The 12895-nt window shown below is 42.0% G+C and overlaps 1 protein-coding gene across 4 annotated transcripts in view; it reads left to right on the top strand.

The window, feature by feature from the left end:
• LOC126285345 (myrosinase 1-like) overlaps positions 1 to 12895 on the top strand; it is a 502449-nt gene that overhangs the window by 422254 nt on the left and 67300 nt on the right. The window lies entirely within an intron of this gene.

The raw sequence follows: 12895 nt of genomic DNA, 5'->3' as shown, positions 1-12895 counted from the left end.
TGCATTGAGACAGTCATGTCGAACGTCGGATACGCAAAAGGGGGAAAAGCCGTGTACCCGGCGTGTTTATACCAACTTCAGAGGGTTGTGCGCATGACAAGTGTTTTCATTTACGTTTTCTGACACATACAGCACCATCTATTGATCAATTTTCACACTTTTTTTGCTTCTCCGATAATATTCCGTTGCAGTTTGACATCATTCTGACAAGTGGTGTTACTTATACAGCGTTTTGAAAGTGTAACTTTAATTATAATCATCCTGTGTGTGATATACATGACACATTGTGACGATCGCCTGCTTCATTTCCTCGTTGATTGCCCTGGGTGTCAATGTACTGTGTTACTGTACTGGCTAAAAAACGGACGTTCAACACTGGCTACTTTAAATGATATAGCCGACAGGTGCACATTTGCGTTTCACAGTTCTTTACTTTCACCCTTCACAACCCCGCAATAAACACATTTAATAACGTCACTTAACTACTGTTTAACTTTCGATAAGCCTCATTAGTAGGTTGCAGGTAAACATTCACATACTGCTACAATAGTTTACTGTTGAACATCTATGAGCAGTAAAAACCTAACCACACATTTCACAGTCTTTCAAATAATTTGAACAGACACTGTCACTGCTTTCACATGCGACCTATTGGTCTAACACTTATTTCACAGTTAATTTGATGCATTGTTGTTGATCTATCGAATATGGCTTCGGCGTCTGAACTCGGCCATGGACGACTGACTGTCTCGGGAACAAAAATCAAGTCCTTATATATCCTCACAATAATCGGCACTGAAACTACACATTGTTTGATGTTTAAAATACAGAAATTACAATCAAAACTTAACTCATTAAATTAACTGAATACATCGGAAACTTCCTGCTTTTTAACAGTTCCTCCTACTACAAGGATTAAGCCGAATTATTTGTTTAAATCATGAAATTAACAAATATAATTACACAAACAATACTTTTGTCGAAACTGGAAATTGCTTTGGAATTAGTTAAGAGATGGCTTTGTTAACATGCCTTTCAATAGAGCCGAATGGATACTTTAAGATTACTAGTATTTCGTCTTCCAAATATTTATAATTAGTTCAGAATTTATATTTGTTTATAAGTAAAAAGTAGAATTTAAGTTAATATTTAATCCTATAACAAAATATATTAACTAGGAATAGTCAAAATAAATAAGAAAATCAATTACATAACTAATCACAAAATTAGATCTCGTGTGAAATTCTTTAATACTGCGGGCAAACCTTTCTCTTTTGTGAAAATGCAGATTATACTAAAGTATGTCAATGGTAATTAGTCAGACTTGAAAAAATGAATTTTAAGGAGGCATATGGCAAAACAAGAGAGGAAGTAAAAATGTTGCTGCTTCCTTCGTCACAACATACGTAATGTATCAATACAAAAGTACTTCCAATTTTAAAAACAGCATATACCATCCTATAGTGTGTACATAAAAATTATGTCACAATTAATTATTACAATTTATGTGTACATATATAAATACATGTACCAATAATAATTTGAATATATTTAGATATGGTTTGACTACGAACCATGATCGAAACCAGTAGCAATAAATAAAAAAAAACAGCTCTGTTGGAATACTCTACAACAAGCTTTGTACAACTTGTAGCTGCAGGGCAGCTTACCAAAATATATTCACTACAGAAGAATGCTGAAGATTAGATGGGTAGATCACATAACTAATGAGGAAGTATTTAACTGGATTGGGGAGAAGAGAAGTTTGTGGCACAACTTGACCAGAAGAAGGGATCGGTTGGTAGGACATGTTCTGAGGCATCAAATGATGACCAATTTCGTATTGGAGGGCAGCGTGGAGGGTAATCGTAGAGGGAGACCAACAGATGACTACACTAAGCAGATTCAGAAGGATGTAGGTTGCAGTAGGTACTGCGAGATGAAGAAGCTTGCACAGGATAGAGTAGCATGGAGAGCTGCATCAAACCAGTCTCGGGACTGAAGAACACAGGTTTTGCAGATCGAAATGCGTGAGACATGGGCAACCAAGCAGCACGTTTCAGTTTTTAAAAAGATTGCTCTCATTTTCCAGTGCTTTTAAAAGGAACATTTTTATGTCAGAGGTGATGCAAAGGAGGTGTGATTTGCACTAACACATATAGTCTACCACCAGCAGTTGTAGATGGGGCAAAACTAATTTGCCCTCTCGCTTAAGCTGTAGGCAACTCTGTTGTGTGTTGTGACCCAGGCTGTGTCCTGCATTTGGATTGTTGCACAGTCTGGAGCAACTGCATGCCTCATCACTGAAATGTGAGTGAAACCAACACAGGTCCTGCCACAGCCCATTGAGCTTCTATGTATGTTATTGTCAGCCACAGGTGTGGCACTCACATGCAGCTGAAGATCACCATTCCCAGGCCTGTCACTCGTGACATCTCTCTCATGAGTGTACATAACTATTCGAGTCTCGACACTTTCTCATGGCTGTAGTTGGCATGTCATACCAGAATGTGCTGGTATCATTTGTTGTTGAACTCACATTCAATTATTGTCATTGCTTTGGGATGGCGAAAAGTCAGTCAGCCAGACATAATTTATTTTCCCTCATATCATACTCATGCAATTATTGCCAGCCGGAAAAAACAACAGTAATTAAACTGAGCAGAACATCCAGAATGTGCTGCCGGATATAACATGAAGTTGATCTATTCATGGAGGTGCCTCGGCTGTATGAATTCAATGACTGTAGGTGTTCTGGTTGTAAGGCCAGTAGTTTAAGTTGAGAACCTGCTGATATATGTAGTCCACAGAAGTCCTGTTGAGGATGTGCTGGAACGTTCGGTCTGACATCGATGACAGACAGTATCCTGTAAACAATATACACTGGCATGCCAGTGTGGGATGTCACACGTAGGCCAGACCACCCGAACTGCGGACTTGAGGTGTAAAGAACACCAGAGACATACCAGACTCGGGCAGGCAACTAAATCAGCCATAGCAGAGCATTGTCTGGAACTTGGTCATTCAATGGATTACAATGACACCAAGATTGTGACACAGACCTCAAGATTTTGGGACAGTGTCATTAAAGAAGCCATTGAGATTAAGGTCTCAGACAAACTAATCAGCCGTGACTCAGGATACCAAATCAGCACTGCCTGGAATCCAGCGCTTGAGCTTGTGAAAATTCAACGCAGGGCACTCCGGGATTCTACAAGAAATAGAAGTGGAGACCGAGAGAACAGCCGTGAGACAAGGTGTCGGACTTCAGAGACCAGATCTGACACACCCCAGATCGTGAACTCGACTTCAGAAGACGGCCAGGCTGGGTGCAGACGGCGGAGGGAACACTGGCGGCCGAGAAGTGGAGACCGAGAGAAAAGCCGTGAGACAAGGTGTCGGACATCAGAGACCAGATCTAACACACCCCAGATCATGAACTCGACTTCAGAAGACGGCCAGGCCGGGCGCGGATGGCGGAGGGAACACTGGCGACCAGAGAGGGACAATGTAGCGGGCGCGGACCTCAGACGGAACACATGACGCGGCGCGGACCGATTAGGGAGCGCCCAGCACGAAACAGAAGTGGGAATCATAGTAACAGTCATGAGATAGAGTACCCAACATTTCAGATCGGGTCTGAAACACCTCAGGGGGAGAACGACGGTTCAATCCTGCGTCCGGCCATCCTGATTTAGGTTTTCCGTGATTTCCCTAAATCGCTCCGGCAAATGCCGGGATGGTTCCTCTGAAAGGGCACGGCCGACTTCCTTCCCTAATCCGATGAGACCCATGACCTCGCTGTTTGGTCTCTTCCCCCAAAACCAACCAGCCAATCTGAAACACCTCAGATGACAACCACAACTGTTGAGGAAGGCCAAAACGGGCGCCGGCGGCAGTCGGAACATCCGCGACTGGAGGGGTCCATTGAAGCCGAGTCTGGCAGGCGCGGACCACAGATGGAACACTCGACCCGGCGCGGACCGATTAGGGAACGCCCAGCTCCGCCCAGGGATAAATACTGGATTCGATCGACCCGAGGACCAGTCTCAGGTAGCACCTGAAGGAGACAGCGAGGCACGCTGTTGAAATATCGTGCGAGAACGGCGCGAACATCCAGCTGGATTACCGAATATCCAAGATGTCAACAGATCGCCGGGAAAGCACGAAGAATTACATTACAAAGAAATGCCTATTATCACAACTGTGATGGATATTGAAGGAAAATAAAGACTCAAAATATTGTTATGTAAATGTGAATTAGTTGACCAAATACTACCTTGTTGATATGAGGCTAGATTTACTTCTCACCGAAATCACTAAGGAGGTCAAAATGCATTACACATTGTACATACATATGTTCACCTTGTTGCTGTTGGTGGTGAGTGCAGTAGTATGTCACTCTTGTGTTTTGTTTTACACAAATTGTAGGCTGATCAAAGTGAAAGAGAATGTTATATGAGTCACTTTTAAAATCATTATTCTGTCTACTCACCTAAATATTATGATATACACATATTTGAAACCATCTTTTGAAGCCCATCATGTTACACTAAAATTTAACATAGGGTTCCATTTTTTAAAAAAACGAAAGATGGTCTCATATCTCTGTAATAAAATCTAGCACAAACATGAAATATGATATATTCAAGTAACCCCTGTCCCTGCAATTCACTGTCCAAGCGGCACCTTTGTATCTATTAGAGTTGGGGAGATACAAGGGGTGTCATGACTTAGCTGCCTCACCCTGTATATGCATAATTTAAAATTAGTAACAACTATACTTTTATGAATATGTAAAATGTATTTTTACAAAGCCAGTTGCAAGGTAAACATGCTGAATAGCTAATAAATGATCATATGAACATTGTAGGAATTTGGGTTTTAATGGTTTGAGGAATGAAGCTGGAAGCAGCGAGTAAAGTTAACATGACTTTTTTTGTTACTAATAATAGAATGTACAGAAAGATTACATGCACACAAAACAGTTGTTCACAGTGAAGTGAGGATGGCTAGAGTGCAAGGATATTCCTCGCTGTGGGAAGACTAAACTAATATCACTCCAAAGAGTTTTACTTGTGTAATATTTTTAGCTCTTGGTGGAGAGGTTACCACACATAATACAGTGTACAGAATTAGTTTGTAATAGCTGTTTTTATTTACTAATATGTTCCTTGACTCATTCCATATCCCTGGAGGTTTCTCATTGCGTATGTAGTACATTAAGTGAGTGAATGAATACTACATTAAGGATACAGGGTACTTTTCTGTCTAAATGTTATGTAAAAATCAACACCTATTTCTTTCAGGGACTATTTGCAACGAATATGTTTTATAGATTTTCTGTTGATATCAGGTAATGCAGCACACTTTCTAAAGTATTTTCTAAAGTATTTTGAATATTTTTGAACCTGCTTAGGGTTATTAAAAAATTACAAGGAAATTGATGCAATTTTTTTCCAAAATGCTTCCTTAATCCAATGTTATACGTGTGAAGGAGACACATTTTTACCAGATATGTATGACATGATCTCTGAGATACTAAACCTATTTAATTCTTCCTATTATGTATAACACAAGGAAAGAAATCACATCTTCCATTTTAATTTTTATAGCTTTTTTCCTGATAAAAATGTTATTTTTTCTATAATTTGGTTGATTCTGCCAAAAATCTTAGGTCTGCTACATACGTATGGACTATTGCAAATTACAGAAAAATGATTAGAGCAATGCTTTATAATCTTTAGGAAATATTTGTACCTGAATTCTGAAAAATACAACTTGCAGGAAGTTGCAAATGAAAATATGATTCCAATTAAACTGTTTCTTAGAACATTCCTGAAGCTTAGTTTTCACTCTGCAGCATTTCTTCATCTTCAAGCTTCCTCTTGGCATTCCTTTTAGCACTACTTGCTTCTTTGTTAACTTGAAGAGTGAATATTTCAGCTTCATGCACCCATTGTCTGTCACATGCAAGTAATTGATATTTCATATTACAGCCACATTTTATGCCTAAATATCTCAGGACTTCCATCCTTCCTATCACTCCATCATTGAAACATATCACTGCATCTAGTACACCATCTTTTAATGGATTTAGTCCTACAAAAACATTCTTGGGTAAACTTTCCTACATGCAATGGTTGAAACTTTCTTTTGTATTCTGAGTGCCCCCATGAAGACATTTACTCAGCAAAACTGGGCCACTCAGGTCTCTAAAAATTGGTTTTATTTCATTAATAGCAGGCTCAGGAAGAGAATGCTAATGGCTGTATATTTGACCACTTTCTTTTGCTTTTTAGTAACCACACCAAGAATACGCTCCTTTAGGGGAAAGTCCAAGAACAGGGTGGTCATCTGTGGACAACTTATGAAAGTAGATGGACCATACAGCTTTTCTCATTGCTGTAACATCATTTAGAGGTACAGTTCATCTAATAGCCAGTCCATAATAACTCCGAAGTAGGTCTATTTCAGTTTCTGTAAATCTGCCTCATCCAGACAGAGATTTTTTCATCAGGTAGTAACTTTCCTTTCATTTCTCTCCATAGCTCCTCAATCTAGCACCCATCCTCTTTTGCACATGTTCACAACACTACAGTTTTATTACCAAGGCATTGAACTCATTAATTTTATTGAAAGCTTTAGAGTCCCCATCAGCTAGGTACTTCATATACACTCCTGGAAATTGAAATAAGAACACCGTGAATTCATTGTCCCAGGAAGGGGAAACTTTATTGACACATTCCTGGGGTCAGATACATCACATGATCACACTGACAGAACCACAGGCACATAGACACAGGCAACAGAGCATGCACAATGTCGGCACTAGTACAGTGTATATCCACCTTTCGCAACAATGCAGGCTGCTATTCTCCCATGGAGACGATCGTAGAGATGCTGGATGTAGTCCTGTGGAACGGTTTGCCATGCCATTTCCACCTGGCGCCTCAGTTGGACCAGCGTTCGTGCTGGATGTGCAGACCACGTGAGACGACGCTTCATCCAGTCCCAAACATGCTCAATGGGGGACAGATCCGGAGATCTTGCTGGCCAGGGTAGTTGACTTACACCTTCTAGAGCACGTTGGGTGGCACGGGATACATGCGGACGTGCATTGTCCTGTTGGAACAGCAAGTTCCCTTGCCGGTCTAGGAATGGTAGAACGATGGGTTCGATGACGGTTTGGATGTACCATGCACTATTCAGTGTCCCCTCGACGATCACCAGAGGTCTACGGCCAGTGTTGGGCGTGAACGGAAGACGGCCTAACGGTGTGCGGGACCGTAGCCCAGCTTCATGGAGACGGCTGCGAATGGTCCTCGCCGATACCCCTGGAGCAACCGTGTCCCTAATTTGCTGGGAAGTGGCGGTGCGGTCCCCTATGGCACTGCGTAGGATCCTACGGTCTTGGCGTGCATCCGTGCGTCGCTGCGGTCCGGTCCCAGGACGACGGGCACGTGCACCTTCCGCCGACCACTGGCGACAACATCGATGTACTGTGGAGATCTCACGCCCCACGTGTTGAGCAATTCGGCGGTACGTCCACCCGGCCTCCCGCATGCCCACTATACGCCCTCGCTCAAAGTCCGTCAGCTGCACATACGGTTCACGTCCACGCTGTCGCGGCATGCTACCAGTGTTAAAGACTGCGATGGAGCTCCGTATGCCACGGCAAACTGGCTGACACTGACGGCGGCGGTGCACAAATGCTGCGCAGCTCGCGCCATTCGACGGCCAACACCGCGGTTCCTGGTGTGTCCGCTGTGCCTTGCGTGTGATCATTGCTTGTAAAGCCCTCTCGCAGTGTCCGGAGCAAGTATGGTGGGTCTGACACACCGGTGTCAATGTGTTCTTTTTTCCATTTCCAGGAGTGTATCTTACATTATAAACGTTATAAACGTCCTTCTGGAGGAACACACTGCTAATAAGACTATAGTGCGTGTCCGGGATAAGCCATTTTTGACCCGAAAAAAAATTTCTAATTTCCAAAAACTAACACCGGCATGCACAGGGTGCAGCCAGCTGCAGGTGGTGGCACATGTCGGCACTAATGACGTGTGTCGCTTTGGATCTGAGGAAATTCTCTCTGGATTCCAGCGGCTATCTGATTTGGTGAAGGCTGCCGGTCTTGCGTACGAGATGAAGGCAGAGCTCACCATCTGCAGCATCGTTGACAGAACCGACTGCGGACCTTTGGTGCAGAGCCGGGTGGAGGGTCTGAATCAGAGGCTCAGACGGTTTTGCGACCGTATTGGCTGCAGATTCCTTGACTTGCGCCATAGGGTGGTGGGGTTTCGGGTTCCGCTGAATAGGTCAGGAGTTCACTACACTCAGCTGGCGGCTACACGGGTAGCGGAGGCTGTGTGGCGTGGACTGGGCGGTTTTTTAGGTTAGAAGGCCGCGGGAAAGTACGGGGTGGGCTGCAACCTCAAAGGGTGCATGGTAAATACAGGACGTGCTTGGATCAAGGAACAGTCGGAACTGTAGTTGTAAATTGTTGTAGTTGTGCTGGGAAAGTCCCTGAGCTTCAAGAGCTAATAGAAACCACAGAAGCTGATATCGTTATAGGTACAGAAAGCTGGCTAAAGCCTGAAATAAGTTCTATAGAAATTTTTACGAAGTCTCAGACGGTGTTCAGGAAAGATAGATTAGGCAGAATTGGTGGTGGAGTGTTTGTGTCTGTCAGTAGTGGTTTATCTTGCAGTGACGTCGAAGTAGATACTCCGTGCGAATTGGTGTGGGTGGAGGTTATACTTAACAGCCGAATTACGTTAATAATTGGCGCCGTCTACCGACCCCCAGACTCCGATGATACAGTTACGGAACAGTTCAGAGAAAGTTTGAGTCTCGTAACAAATAAATACCCCACTCATACGGTTATAGTTGGTGGGGACTTCAACCTACCCTCGGTATGTTGGCAAAAATACTTGTTCAAAACCGGTGGTAGGCAGAAAACGTCTTCCGAGATTGTCCTAAATGCTTTCTCCGAAAATTATTTCGAACAGCTAGTCCACGAACCCACGCGAATTGTAAATGGTTGCGAAAACACACTTGACCTCTTAGCCACAAACAATCCAGAGCTGATAGAGAGCATCATGACTGATACAGGGATTAGTGATCACAAGGTCGTTGTAGCTAGGCTCAATACCATTTCTTCCAAACCCATCAGAAACAAACGCAAAATAATTTTAATTAAAAAAGCGGATAAAGTGTCACTAGAAGCCTTCCTAGAAGACAATTTCCATTCCTTCCGAAGTGACTATGCGAATGTAGACGAGATGTGGCTCAAGTTCAAAGATATAGTAGCAACAGCAATTGAGATATTCATACCTCATAAATTGGTAAGAGATGTAACGGATCCCCCGTGGTACACAAAAAAGGTCCGAACGCTGTTGCAGAGGCAACGGAAAAAGCATGCGAAGTTCAGAAGAACGCGAAATCCCGAATATGGGCTAAAATTTACAGACGTCCGAAATTTGGCACGTACTCACGTACTTCGATGCGAGATGCCTTTAATAGCTTCCACAATGAAACATTGTCTCGAAATTTGGTAGAAAATCCGAAGAAATTCTGGTCGTATGTAAAGTACACAAGCGGCAAGACGCAGTCAATACCTTCGCTGTGCAGTGCCGATGGTACTGTTATCGACGACTGTGCCGCTAAAGCGGAGTTATTGAACGCAGTTTTCCGAAATTCCTTCACCAGGGAAGACGAATGGAATATTCCAGAATTTGATACACGAACATCTGCTAGCATGAGTTTCTTAGAAGTAGATACCTTAGGGGTTGCGAAGCAACTCAAATCGCTAGATACGGGCAAGTTTTCAGGTCCAGATTGTATACTGATTAGGTTCCTTTCAGATTACGCTGATACTATAGCTCCCTACTTAGCACTCATATACAACCGCTCGCTCACCGATAGATCTGTACCTACAGATTGGAAAATTGCGCAGGTCGCACCAGTGTTCAAGAAGGGTAGTAGGAGTAATCCATTTAACTACAGACCTATATCATTGACGTCGGTTTGCAGTAGGGTTTTGGAGCATATACTGTATTCAAACATTATGAATCACCTCGAAGGGAACGATCTATTGACACGTAATCAGCATGGCTTCAGAAAACATCGCTCTTGTGCAACGCAGCTAGCTCTTTATTCGCACGAAGTAATGGCCGCTATCGACAGGGGATCTCAAGTTGATTCCGTATTTCTAGATTTCCGGAAAGCTTTTGACACCGTTCCTCACAAGCGACTTCTAATCAAGCTGCGGAGCTATGGGGTATCGTCTCAGTTGTGCGACTGGATTCGTGATTTCCTGTCAGGAAGGTCGCAGTTCGTAGTAATAGACGGCAAATCATCGAGTAAAACTGAAGTGATATCAGGTGTTCCCCAGGGAAGCGTCCTGGGACCTCTGCTGTTCCTGATCTATATAAATGACCTGGGTGACAATCTGAGCAGTTCTCTTAGATTGTTCGCAGATGATGCTGTAATTTACCGTCTAGTAAGGTCATCCGAAGACCAGTATCAGTTGCAAAGCGATTTAGAAAAGATTGCTGTATGGTGTGTCAGGTGGCAGTTGACGCTAAATAACGAAAAGTGTAGATGATCCACATGAGTTCCAAAAGGAATCCGTTGGAATTCGATTACTCGATAAATTGTACAATTCTCAAGGCTGTCAATTCAACTAAGTACCGGGGTGTTAAAATTACGAATAACTTCTGTTGGAAGGACCACATAGATAATATTGTCGGGAAGGCGAGCCGAAGGTTACGTTTCATTGGCAGGACACTTAGAAGATGCAACAAGTCCACTAAAGAGACAGCTTACACTACACTCGTTCGTCCTCTGTTAGAATATTGCTGCGCGGTGTGGGATCCTTACCAGGTGGGATTGACGGAGGACATCGAAAGGGTGCAAAAAAGGGCAGCTCGTTTTGTATTATCACGTTATAGGGGAGAGAGTGTGGCAGATATGATACACGAGTTGGGATGGAAGTCATTACAGCATAGACGTTTTTCGTCGCGGCGAGACCTTTTTACGAAATTTCAGTCACCAACTTTCTCTTCCGAATGCGAAAATATTTTGTTGAGCCCAACCTACATAGGTAGGAATGATCATCAAAATAAAATAAGAGAAATCAGAGCTCGAACAGAAAGGTTTAGGTGTTCGTTTTTCCCGCTCGCTGTTCGGGAGTGGAATAGTAGAGAGATAGTATGATTGTGGTTCGATGAACCCTCTGCCAAGCACTTAAATGTGAATTGCAGAGTAGTCATGTAGATGTAGATATCCAGAATAAGTCTTTTTTTTCATTGAAAATCACATTTACCATTACTTTATAGCACTGTAAACATTGTTTATCCTATACCTCAATGTATAAGAACTTTAACTTTTCTCCCTTTTAGAGCTCAGTCACACTCCATACCTCCACTATAACCATCATAATTCTTAGACCACTGCTGTTCAATATGTCCTTCAGTGTTACCATGGCAGGTGTGACAGTACTTAGATGGGCACTCAACATCAACAACTTTTCCGTTCTCCAGAGAAGTAGCACTTACAACACCATTCAAGGAATAATGTCTTTGATGTTGTCATGTCCCATCAAGTGCAACAGCAATGTCCCTAGTTCCACTAATATTGACAGTTTCTTCTACTGCATGTTTCATTGATGCTTTAGACACAACCATCCAGGCACCTAAAACTATTTTTATGTACTTCCTAAACCTACGGGAAGATCCATCAAACCTCAAAACGTTTGAGCAGCTTTTATTTTCTTTTTTCTATGCATGCATTAACTTCAGATTCACATCATATGATTTATACACAATGTTTGAAGTCATTTTCAAGGTAGATTTATTGCAGGATATACATAGAACAACTAATTTTGACACTAAACCCTTCCTGCTACTTTGTTGTTCAGTTATTTCCAGACACCCTACACCATCACACTGCTTAAATTTCGCCATTTTCTTTGTCAGAGAAGATATGATGCCCACAACAATAATAACAACAATAACAACAACAACAAATCCACCACAAACAGTGTCATTGTTAACACAAAAATTTGAATCACCAGGAGGCATACCATGTGGAAGTTTCTTCCCTGAAGAACTGATACTTAGGTTACTTTCAACACAGTGGCTTGCTTTGTTTATGAACTGGTTAACTACCATGGAATTTCCTTTTATTGAATTTCTTGACGTGTGGTATAGTTTGTATGTATTGCACACTAAAGGATATGTACTTCCACAAATATATGTAGCACTTGGGCAAAAAACATTCAGTAACTTGTGAACAAACTGCTTCAGCAAAACAAAAGTAAATAATAGCAAAGATAATCATTTACTGGCACTATAAACCTGCACTGTTACCAACATTCACAATGTATCATACATATAATCTCTGGAAACAGAAATTTCATAGTTCTTTTCGAAATAATACTGGTTTCTGCAACAGAAATAAAGGGAGCGGGGTGGCATACATGACCGTAACTATAAAATTTGGTATATATAGGTCATTTTTCATTTGTAACCCTATAATGTACATATCGATGTAATCAGGAAAGACTATAGAATGTAATAAGGTCACAATTTTTTTTCCATCATTTATAAGTATCCTGTATCCTTAAATTAACTAGAACTTTAAGTGCCAGCTGTTCCTCTCAAGTGCTGTGTGCTAATAGTAGCCATAGATGCATCACTGATAATGACCAACATCACTGTTCTTGTAGACTGCAGTACAAAATTCCACATAAAACCAGTGTAAACCATCTTCACAATGATTTCCTGTGAAGTGCATGGCAGAGAAGTTTATCTCTGTACCTCTCAGGGACAGTTAAGCTAGAGTAATGTTTATATACCAACACCATTAGAAGTTAAAGTGTTTCTTTAAC

This window comes from Schistocerca gregaria, chromosome 8, assembly GCF_023897955.1.
Source record: "Schistocerca gregaria isolate iqSchGreg1 chromosome 8, iqSchGreg1.2, whole genome shotgun sequence".
Lineage (NCBI taxonomy): Eukaryota > Metazoa > Arthropoda > Insecta > Orthoptera > Acrididae > Schistocerca > Schistocerca gregaria.
The sequence above is the reverse complement of the archived record's forward strand: the minus strand, read 5'-3'. Positions and strand labels throughout refer to the sequence as shown.